Source organism: Ixodes scapularis, unplaced genomic scaffold, assembly GCF_016920785.2.
Source record: "Ixodes scapularis isolate PalLabHiFi unplaced genomic scaffold, ASM1692078v2 PGA_scaffold0__279_contigs__length_252992795, whole genome shotgun sequence".
In the NCBI taxonomy this organism is placed as follows: domain Eukaryota; kingdom Metazoa; phylum Arthropoda; class Arachnida; order Ixodida; family Ixodidae; genus Ixodes; species Ixodes scapularis.
In genome coordinates this window covers 20,767,155-20,777,421 of record NW_024609835.1, presented here as the reverse complement: position 1 = coordinate 20,777,421, position 10,267 = coordinate 20,767,155, and positions in this window count along the sequence as shown.

The window sequence follows — 10,267 nt, the reverse complement described above, 5'->3', positions numbered from 1 at the left end:
ATTCTTATTGGGATTATTGTCAGTCTCGCGACAGGTAAATGTTTGAGCTAAATGAAAATCTATTCTGAGCCAATTGTGTAGGACGCATTTCTAGTCGCTTTGGTAGCTTTCACTGAGACTCACAAATTATCAGTCGCCAGCGCGAATAATACAACTTTTACTTCAAGGGCAAGTAAAAAAAAATGTCTGTTGGTTGTATGTTAAAAGTTAGAACTAAGAAAGAACCAATTGGATTTCGATATTTGAGTTAATTTAAGTGGTATTCTTTATTGTTGCTATAGCCGAGACCGGTTGTAACGGAGTCGGTTATAACGAAATAGCGGCTACAGTGATGCAATCCCAATTTTTCATTCTCAATTGCCCTTTTTTAACCGATTCAGCCGTAACGAAATAGGGGATATAGCAAAGCGCTTTCCGATTCCCGTTGACTTCGCTATAACCGGCCTCGACAGTATACGACAATATTCTGGAAGAGAGAATAGGTAACGTGCCTGCATTGGTTAAATATGTTCCTAGGTATTCTACATCTTTGTTTAATTAAAATATTGTATTTGTGATAATCTACCCTGCCAAAAAATTCAGTATAACGTTTCGCTATCCGGATTATGGAGCCGGAAATCTATCTGGATTCTATATGGACTCTATCTGCATTTTAGGCTTTCAGAAATTATTCCTTTGTATGCAATCTGGATTTCGGGTTTCCAGAAACAAATTTCCGGTTCCGTAATCCGGATAGTGCAAAGTTATACTAAATTTTTTGGTAGGTAAGTTTTCATCTATCATCGCAGAGATGCTTAAGACAACGTTACAAGGGAGGCGAGCTGGTTGTCATTGCAAATACTAAGTCCCAAGACAGGAAACAAAAATGGAGGATAAACGCGCCCTGTCAAAAAGAGTCACAAATTGTTATACCCACATTTCATATATACTGACATCTCGACCCTTGCAACGTCACCCATTTGGACACGCTCCTACGTCGTTTGCTAGAAAGGTTGTGTTTGTCCTCCTTCTTTGCATCCATCTCGGGTATGGCTAATTTTAGAGCGCAGCTCTTAGGCGCCCGTTTCCGGCTTGAGCGGTGTCGCCGTCGCCGTCGTCGTAACCGTGAGGCCGCGTGACCCCCCTCCCGAGGGGAGGAGGTTGAATTATGAGGGGAGGAGGAGGAGGGCTATACCCTCCGCCCGGTACCCTTCCCTCCTCCTCCTCAAGAGCTGCGCTCTAATTCGGCGTTACAGGGAGTTGTAAACGGCTTTCATTTATTTTTCACCAGATTGATTATAGAGACACTTATTTGGTCTCAAACAAAAATATTACAATGGGTAGACCTTTATACCAACTAACCATTTTTAACGAGAAGACCGCAAACCCACAAACGAAGTTCTTCGCTCATTTTATGTTTTTACTATATTGCTTGTTCACGTGTATTGACGTTGATAATATTAACAGATAATCTGTTCATCGGCTGTATTTCATAAAAAAATGTGAAACGTCGAATGTAAAGAAGAAGCGTTACACGCAGGCCGAGGCAACATGATGGGTGCGAATCTCGAAACAGGCGATTCGTAGGCATCCAAAGCACATCGGAGCCATAATTAGTCACAGAGATTCGCACATGATCATAACGAGGTACGAATAAACAAAACCAGACGTTTACAAGGAGCTCAGCACGAATCTAACCCCAATCCTTGCGATCCGCAGTCTGACATCGTGGCTCGGCGCCACAAGTGGGAGTCTTTTTTGTTTTGTTTTTATTGCCACAAGCAGGAAGTGAACCAGAGCGCGAGCAACCGGACTAAAGCAGGGAACACATGAGCGACAAAAACGCGCGCCGCGCTGCAGTTTCCATGGCAACTTGCGCGCACACTGGGACGTGGCACCTTAGCATAGGTCCACGTCAGGGTGTCCTGGGCTGTTGCTATAGGAATCAGTGCGCGGCGCCCTTTTTTCCGCTAATGTATTCCCTGCTTAAGGATGCCGCCGACGGTCGCCTGCGGTAACACGCGACTGTCCGCGGCCAATGACAGTTAGTTCAGCATACTCGGTCTGCATACAAGGTCTCCTGGCGACCGTCCGAGGGGGAGTCATACGTTGTCCAGCATACTTACATACTCCGCAGGTGATCGTCGGCGATCATACTTAGTCCACCGCAATTTTGCTGAATTCCGAACGCAGCCAAAGCTACAATTCAATAGATCCAATAAAGATTTTCTTTTTGCTTTTTTTATTATTGAGTAAACCGATTACGGCGAGAAAAAATCCCAGGGTAACGGCGCCTTCGTTGCGCATGGTTGGCTTAGTGGGCGATAGCAAACACACAGAGATGAGCGTCGTGTCGATGCACTTTCGGCGATGCTTGATCGACTTCGCTTGATCCTACAGTATTCACTGCGGATGGACCTAAAGTGAAGCGGAGTAGAGAATAGAGATAGCAGCCGTGCGCGAGTGCGTACAGCTGGTTCCCCACGAGACGTAGCTCGCCACGTGGACTCACGACATCGGGGGGTGAGTGGTGACGTACGAATGGAATCGCGCAGCGGGCGTATTACGTCAGAACGTCTGACAAAAGTCAATCGATAGCGTAAAAAGCGCGAAAAACAGGCTCCCCTCGCGATTACTTGAGTTAAAACAAGACGCTCCCTCCTTGCTATCCAAGAGCACCGAGAAATCGAAGCCCTACCTAGACGTACCCACGAAAGACTTCTCATTAATACAGTCAAATTCCTATGTAATTCAATATTGACTCGATAATTTAAAATCGACACGCTGTTGTCGACCGCGTGTGCAGCGTATGTGACACCACTCAACGCCCATAGCAAGCAAGCATAGCAATTCATAACCCACACATATACACGCACTACACGTTCTGTGCTTCCCGCGTTTACCAAAATTATCGAGGCAATTTTTTTTTAAAGTAATTTTAAATTTTACAATATTGCTATATATAGATGAAAGGGCAGATTTTAGTTTTAAAACAAAAAATCAAAAGCAATACTTCTCTCAGTGCGTAGTTCATTTTCGGCGCCAACAACCCTCCGGTCTCAAATCGATTCAAGGACTGAGTTACTGAGAGCTGTGGTGATCTAGCAAAAAACTTCGAAAGACCCATATATGCCCAGGTGGCTTGGGTAGGGACTTTCAGAGTAAAATTAAAGTACAGTCTGAAGTATTTAATATATACATTTTAAGGACAACTACGCACGGCAAGAAATACACAATGTTTTATTTCGTTCGCACACTCTAAAAAAAGTATGTTCATCTACTTTCTCGCACAACACTCGGAGAGCCAATCACCGCAACTTACGGAGGCAGCTCAGCGAATGTCGATGCCGAAACATCTGTTTAGACCAAAAAACGCTGACTGAGTTGTGACATTAAGCAATGGAAGCGTGACGTTTTGCATTGCTTAATGTCACAACTCAGACTGCGTTTTTCGGTCTAAACATATGTTTCGGCATCGACATTCGCTGAGCTGCCTCCGTAAGTTGCGCTGATTGACTCTTCGAGTGTTTTGCGTGAAAGTAGACGCACAGAATTTTTTTAGAGTGCAGTTTAAATCCATTGATGGCTGATCAGTCGCAGTTGAAAAATTGGCCACTTTCAAACATCTTTTGTAAGCTTCGATTACATCTTACCTCAATTACTTCGAGTATCGCCAATGTCAGTGCTCATAAAACACGCTACAGTGTAAATGAACTCATTATACATATATATCTATATACAGCGTGTTTCGAGAGCGCAAGCAAAATCGATCCTGCGAAAACTAAGCATCGCAAAAAAACAGGTTGATGCCGTGTTGGCGTTTGCCCAAGAGCCTATTTAGGAAAAATAATAACGCTACAAAAAAGTTTTTTTGTTTTTTTTTAGAAATCGATTTTTATCTGTTTATTGTTAGGCCATAGGTTCAATTACAAACTTACTGGGTCTCATCAATAGCCATTATCAACTCTATTTTGACATGTATAAAACATTCCGAGAATTTTAGCATGTTTTGAAAAACCCTTTAATTCTGACGCGTACTCTGGTTTCAGATTCTTATCCAAGCGCATCTTGGCGGCAGCTGTTCTGCCGTCCAACGGCCGAAGCGCGGAACCAAGCAACACCTCATAGAAACTAAGGCCGTAGCGCTCTTCTCGTGACGTCGCAAAGGAAGGCCATCGGGGCGCCCGTCGAAGCGAATGCAACGCGCGTGGATCGACCGTCGTAACGCGCTTTCAGTCACATACGCGTGTCTTATATTAGCTAAAATGAGAGCTGCACATAGCAACGGGGCTAGAAAACATTTCATTACACTGGAAAGTTGTTACACTGCTAAATGATTGGTACGAAATGGCACGAGGTATGCGTATCAGACGTCTATAAAAAACTGCAATTCTTTTAAGTCGAAAACACTGAGTCACGCAACTATTGTTTTAGGAATGCATATTTTATACAGAAATACTTCGACGAAATGGCTATACACGCAGTGATTTGACACAGCAAAACAGATCAGAGTTATAAATCAGGTAGACGTGGTCAACGCGGACAGGGCAAGACAAGTCTCACTTTCGAGCATGTAAGCGATATTATCGCGCGCAGTCACTGAATTCTTGCATTATACCCCGGCCACATGGCAAAATTAATGTAATTTTGATCGAATTGAATTATGGGGTTGACAAATTAGCTTGCGACGCTCGTATAATCACTCAAGACAGCGAGCTGATTTCCCATATCATTTACTGAAAATATATTAACTTTTCCGTGTGGCAGGGGTACTAAACTTACCAATAACAGTCAAATAATTTACTTTTTTCTATGGGCTCGAGCTACCTTAGAACAAAATATAACTTATTTTGTACACAATAATACTGTAACCTTAATTAATACAGTTAAGATTCTAGTATAAACGGGGTAAAGGCCATAAAATAAAATTAGCATAAATAAACAGATAAGCACCAACACCAGAATTTCAATAATCAAACAAACTTGTTATTTACATTCCAGTAAAAACTAGGTTATCACGCATATTTATAATGTCGACGCAACAACACACGGATAACGACAAAGAATGAGATTCCATTCTATCACGAGATTAAATAAATGAAAAATCGGCTGCAGCATATTCGCTTCCTACATGACCAAGAAAACCCCTAAATAAGTTGTGTCTCACCTGTCGATAGTATCCATACGTCCCGCGATATCTGCAACGAAAATATTTCAACACGAACTCCAAGAAGTCTCTTTTTGTAGAGAGAGAGGTCTATCGATAATCGACTAGTATCATCGCTGACTAGTTGGCACACATGTCACTCAATCCGTAGCAGGACTTGGTCCGCGAATCCACGTAAATGTCGTAGTATTAAGCGAACACAAAAAAAGCTATCCGAGATTGCGGGGACGACAGAGAAACGACGGGAAGGAAAGAAGTCTTAATACAACCACACACGACAGCACCGGCAACAGTGTGGACAAGGACTTAACGTTGCTAACCCATTAATTGCAAATGTGCGCTCCCTGCGGCGATGATTGGATTTTTTTGCGGTTCCCTCGTCTTCTGAAATGCCCCAGCGTTCCTTTCCAGACAGTCAGCAGCTCACACACAACGCAAATTTACCGGAATCGGAGCCCGTGTGAGGGAAGATGTCACACCGGAGCCGGTTCATTCGGAAAGTGTGGAGAGCTGCGGGACTGCAACTAGTCCCGCGGTTACGGGGATAAGCATAAATATAAATCTCGTACTTTAAACCTTGGTAACGCGTTGTCTATTACGTTTATATTATATACATAATAAATTGCACAAGACTGCGCGTTTAAAATGTGTATTAAGGCCGGACAAGCGCGCACAAGGACCACCGCGCCGCTCGACAAGAAATTTTTTTCACGTCGATACCAGGTATTTTCTCAGGTAGTTGTGCCATGGCCTTCCTTCTGCGATATTGTCATGTAACCACCTGGAGCGCTACGGCATTTTTTCTAGGAGGTGTTGAACCAAGGCCCAGACAATTCGCCAGTCTCGCCCGCCCGCCCGCCCCGCCCGCCCTCCTCTCTCGTATAAAACAAAGAAATGTTGCGCGCGCTCGTGGCCAGGCGATAAGGAACGCCTCGCTGTTCGAAAAAGTATGACATTGCAAGATTGAGCTTTGACTTTGGGGCTGGCCTTGGTTCCGCGCTTCAGCCGTCGGAGGGCAGGACAGCTGCCGGCAGCATGCGCCTGGATAAGAATCCGAAACCAGAGTACGGGTCAGAATTGAAGGGTTTTCCAAAACATGGTAAAATGCTCAGCATGCTTTATAGTTGTCTAAAAGGGTTGATATAGGGGTTATTGATGATGCCAGTAAGTTTCTAATTAAAACTATGGCCTCTAAATGAACAAATGAATATTTACGTGGTAAAAATTTAAAAAAAGAACTATTTTTTTCTAAACATTATATTTTTTTCTAAATGGTCTCTTGAGCAGACACGACCACGGCATCAACCTGTGCGATGCTTCTGTGCGATGCTTAGATTTTGCAGCAGCGATTCGGCATGCGTTTCCTGAAATGCCCTATATATATATATATGTACAACTACACATCGCACCAAAAAAGGGGCTTGTTTCATTCAGCTCCTACGCCAGGGGCCTATCTAGGAAAATTATTAAAAAGTTCGGGATAATTACGCTGTTACTTATTTTCGTGTAATTATTGTTTTTAATATCTAGTTTAGGGGCATGGTTTCAATTAGAATCTTACTGAGCATCATTGAAAAACACTAAATCATCAAATTTCAAAACCATAGAAGTCATGCGCGGTATTTTACGGCTTTCTGAAAAACCTCACAATTTCGACGGGTTTTTAAGTTTGGGTTTGCAATTGAAGCGCTTCTCGGCACGAACGGCACCGCACCCCGTGGGCAAAGAACCAGGCTCTGCTGCGTTGCCCGAGGACAGCGCAGCAGAGGTGTGTTACACGATTTCTCCACGGGGTGCGGTGCCGTCGGGGCCTTGCCCTTAAACAAAATATTAAAAAAATAAATACGCGAAAATAATTAACAATTTATTTACCCGAAACATAATAACTTGCCTAAATAGGCCCCTGTCCTGGGACCAAAACGACACTAACCTTTTGTTGGTGCAATACGTAGTTTTCGCAATATCGAATTTGTCCACGTTTTGTGAAACACCCTGTATATATAATTCTGCACGATGCAGTGGGAAGCTCAATTTCGTGTTTTTTAACCAATGCAAACGGTAATGGCACCTTGCTGTAAGAGGAATGCATTGTAAAGGCCATAGGAAAAGCGGTGGAAATCTTATCGTGGTCTTTCAAGCTAATTACTCATTGAAGAAATTGTTATTTCGAAAACTTTACGGCGCCGCTTCTATTCGGAGGCTTCCAAGGATGCAGAGTGCAACATTAGGCGCGCTGCAAACATCGTAGGTAGATATTCAAACAGCCCAGCATGCTGCTTTCGATTATTGTAACGACCTGGTGAATCGTGCGTGCGTTAGGTCACACGGCCTTTGAAATAAGAATGAAATTCATATTTCAGCCAGCATGCCACTTTTAGTCTGTTGACGTTTTTTTCACGTCGTTTAGCTCGCAACCGGAATTAATCTCATACTAATCTTTCTTTGTTTTAGGCGGTCACAAGAATGCAAAGCATCGTTTACATCTCACAAGTGATGTGTTCTTAGGTGTTTGGCGGAAACTGAAATTACTGCCTTCAGTAAGTATTGCAACTTTCCTTGACCATATTTATATCTTACTTTGAATGTTTTGTTACTAAAATACTAAAATAACGGGCTATGAAACCACAACTTCAGAAGCTGCGCTTGATATTTGATTCCATTTTGATATCTAAGAAGGCACAGTCAATTTATCAGTGTTTTTTTTTTTTTTAGATTGCATCTTTTTACGTCTATCCTCTGTTCAACCGGGTCTAAACTTAAAACTGTTTTGTAAAAAAAACGTGGCACTCACACTTCCTCAGATTGGCTTCCTTTTCTTGTTCCTCGTTTATTCCGGGATTCAGCGTAAAAAAAAATTTAAAAAATTGGAGTATAGAATGTGTTAACAATATACCTGTATATATATTTAAAAAAATCGCGGCTAGGAGAAGTTTGCAGTCGCTTTTTCGTGGCCGACGCATGACCTATGACGCCCCTTAGTTTTGATTGCAGGCACAAGTTCGTCTGATTTAATATTTATGTACAGCCTTCACGCCCGCCTTATTATTTTTATACGGTGCGATTTCTAGTAAAGAAATATCGCATATTTTTCCTTTGTTTCTGTTTGCCTTAATATTTTTATACAGGGCGATTTTTTGTATAAGAAATATCGCATATGTTTCCTTTTTTTCCAGACCATAGAATCATCAGAGGAGGGAACCAGAAATGCTACGTCACGTGCTTTAATTAACCCTCGCAACGTTCGCGAGGATCAGCTTTAACTACCGAGCGACGACGGCCTAAAACAGAGGACATGTAAATGAAGTTCCCGAAATAATGTAGCTATTAGAATATACATTAAAATTTCTATGTTACTATTAAGCATTTAGTACATTTCATTGCAGGTAATTTTTTATCCATTTTTCTGTGAGAAAATGCACCATCCCTTCTTGGCGCCACCTCAAAAAGAAGCTTAGCAGAATTTATATATAAATGAATGTTAAAATCCAGACTCTCCCTTTTTTTTTATTCGAGTGCCTATTTTTATCAGTCACGATATTGATTCCTCTCTGCCCCGTATATGTAATGTGTACATGGTTTCTAATCTCGCCATCGTCATTTTCCAATAGACCTCGGGATTACGTTGAAACCGAAGCTTTTTTGGACCACGCCATTTTTTCTGTGAGGTTTGGAAAGGATAATCTATTCACACAGGGTTTATGGTGACAGTGGTGGAAGCTTAACACAGTCGCGCTTGGAGATGATGAGATGCTTGATGAGATGAAAAAGCTAATTAGAAAATGAACCGATAATAATTTGAAAAAAATGCACTGAACTGGGAACTGTTGAAAATTAAACTCTTGATTAGCAACTGTTGAAATTCAAACTTAAGAAACTTAAGCAAACGAAGAAAGAAAGAAAAAAACACCAACGGAACAGGGCGTCCTTTCTGAACCGCCAAATATACTTATTCTGGCTGAAAATCAAACCGCAGGTCTAGTTTCCAATTACATTAAAGAAATGCAAGGTTAATATTTTGTGAAAGCTCCAAGAACACGGCAGTGAGGAAATCATTCGCTGCAGAATATGAGCTCTGAAGCGAGATCGGGAATTGAAGCAAGTTTTCTTTTTAAAACGAAAGCGCCTGGGCGAGCTAAAGATATAAGATCATGGAAGGAGATGCTCTTGTGACTCTGCAAGGCGACATTGAGCGAGAGCTCATACATGTTCTTTTTTTTACATTTTAAACAAAAGCAGAACTTTAGAGGGACAATGAGAGCTTCTCTTCTCTAGGTTTTTTTATTTGTAAATGATATATGAACGCCCAGCTGGCAAAACACATCTTGATGCTCAAATTCGTTTTTTTCTCCTCCCAAAAATTGCCGATTGAGAATTGGATCGTTTGAATCGCGCTCAATTTTCTTTAACGTGTTCACGTGCCGTCCAGGCACACGTACACAATGTAATCAAATGGATCAATGTCCCTTTAATGAGAATACATTGCAGCAGCCTTAAACTATTGTCCACCGCTGAAACGACAGCTACATAATTGGTAAACCAAGAAGTGACTGTTGGTAATGCACGCGCAATAATTAAGTCAATAGCGCCCCTAAAGTAACCTTGAGAGGGTTCATTTTTGGAGACTTTTGCCGAAGCGTATTCGGTGGAACAAGCGCAGTTCTCCGTCAAGTTTATGCAGATATTTTTGAAGAGCCAGTATCTTTCGCCGTCCATGAGACAGTCCGTGAGAGTTTTAAATCACAAAATATTTATTAACGAGAACACGCGCTTGGCGGATGACTGTCGACAAACAGTTTTGCCGACGGCAGATCATAATCTTCTCCCGAAACTACTAGCTAAGCTGTTCGAGTGTGCGCTGCTAGCAATGGTTGGTAATTGTTAAACGTAAAGGTTGAGAAAAAAAGAAAATTTCTTCAAAATCTTTGTATCACACACATGCAGCTGAAACAGCAAATGCGACGCAAGCGCCAATAGCTGTAAGCGAAGTTGATTAAAAAAGTAGTTAAATAAAGTATCACTGTTTATTTCACTTTAAAGAACATTTCGTGGCGGACAAAATATTATTGAGCTATGAAAACCATGGTACAAAAACATAACGACTCGCTTTTTTTAATTTACGGT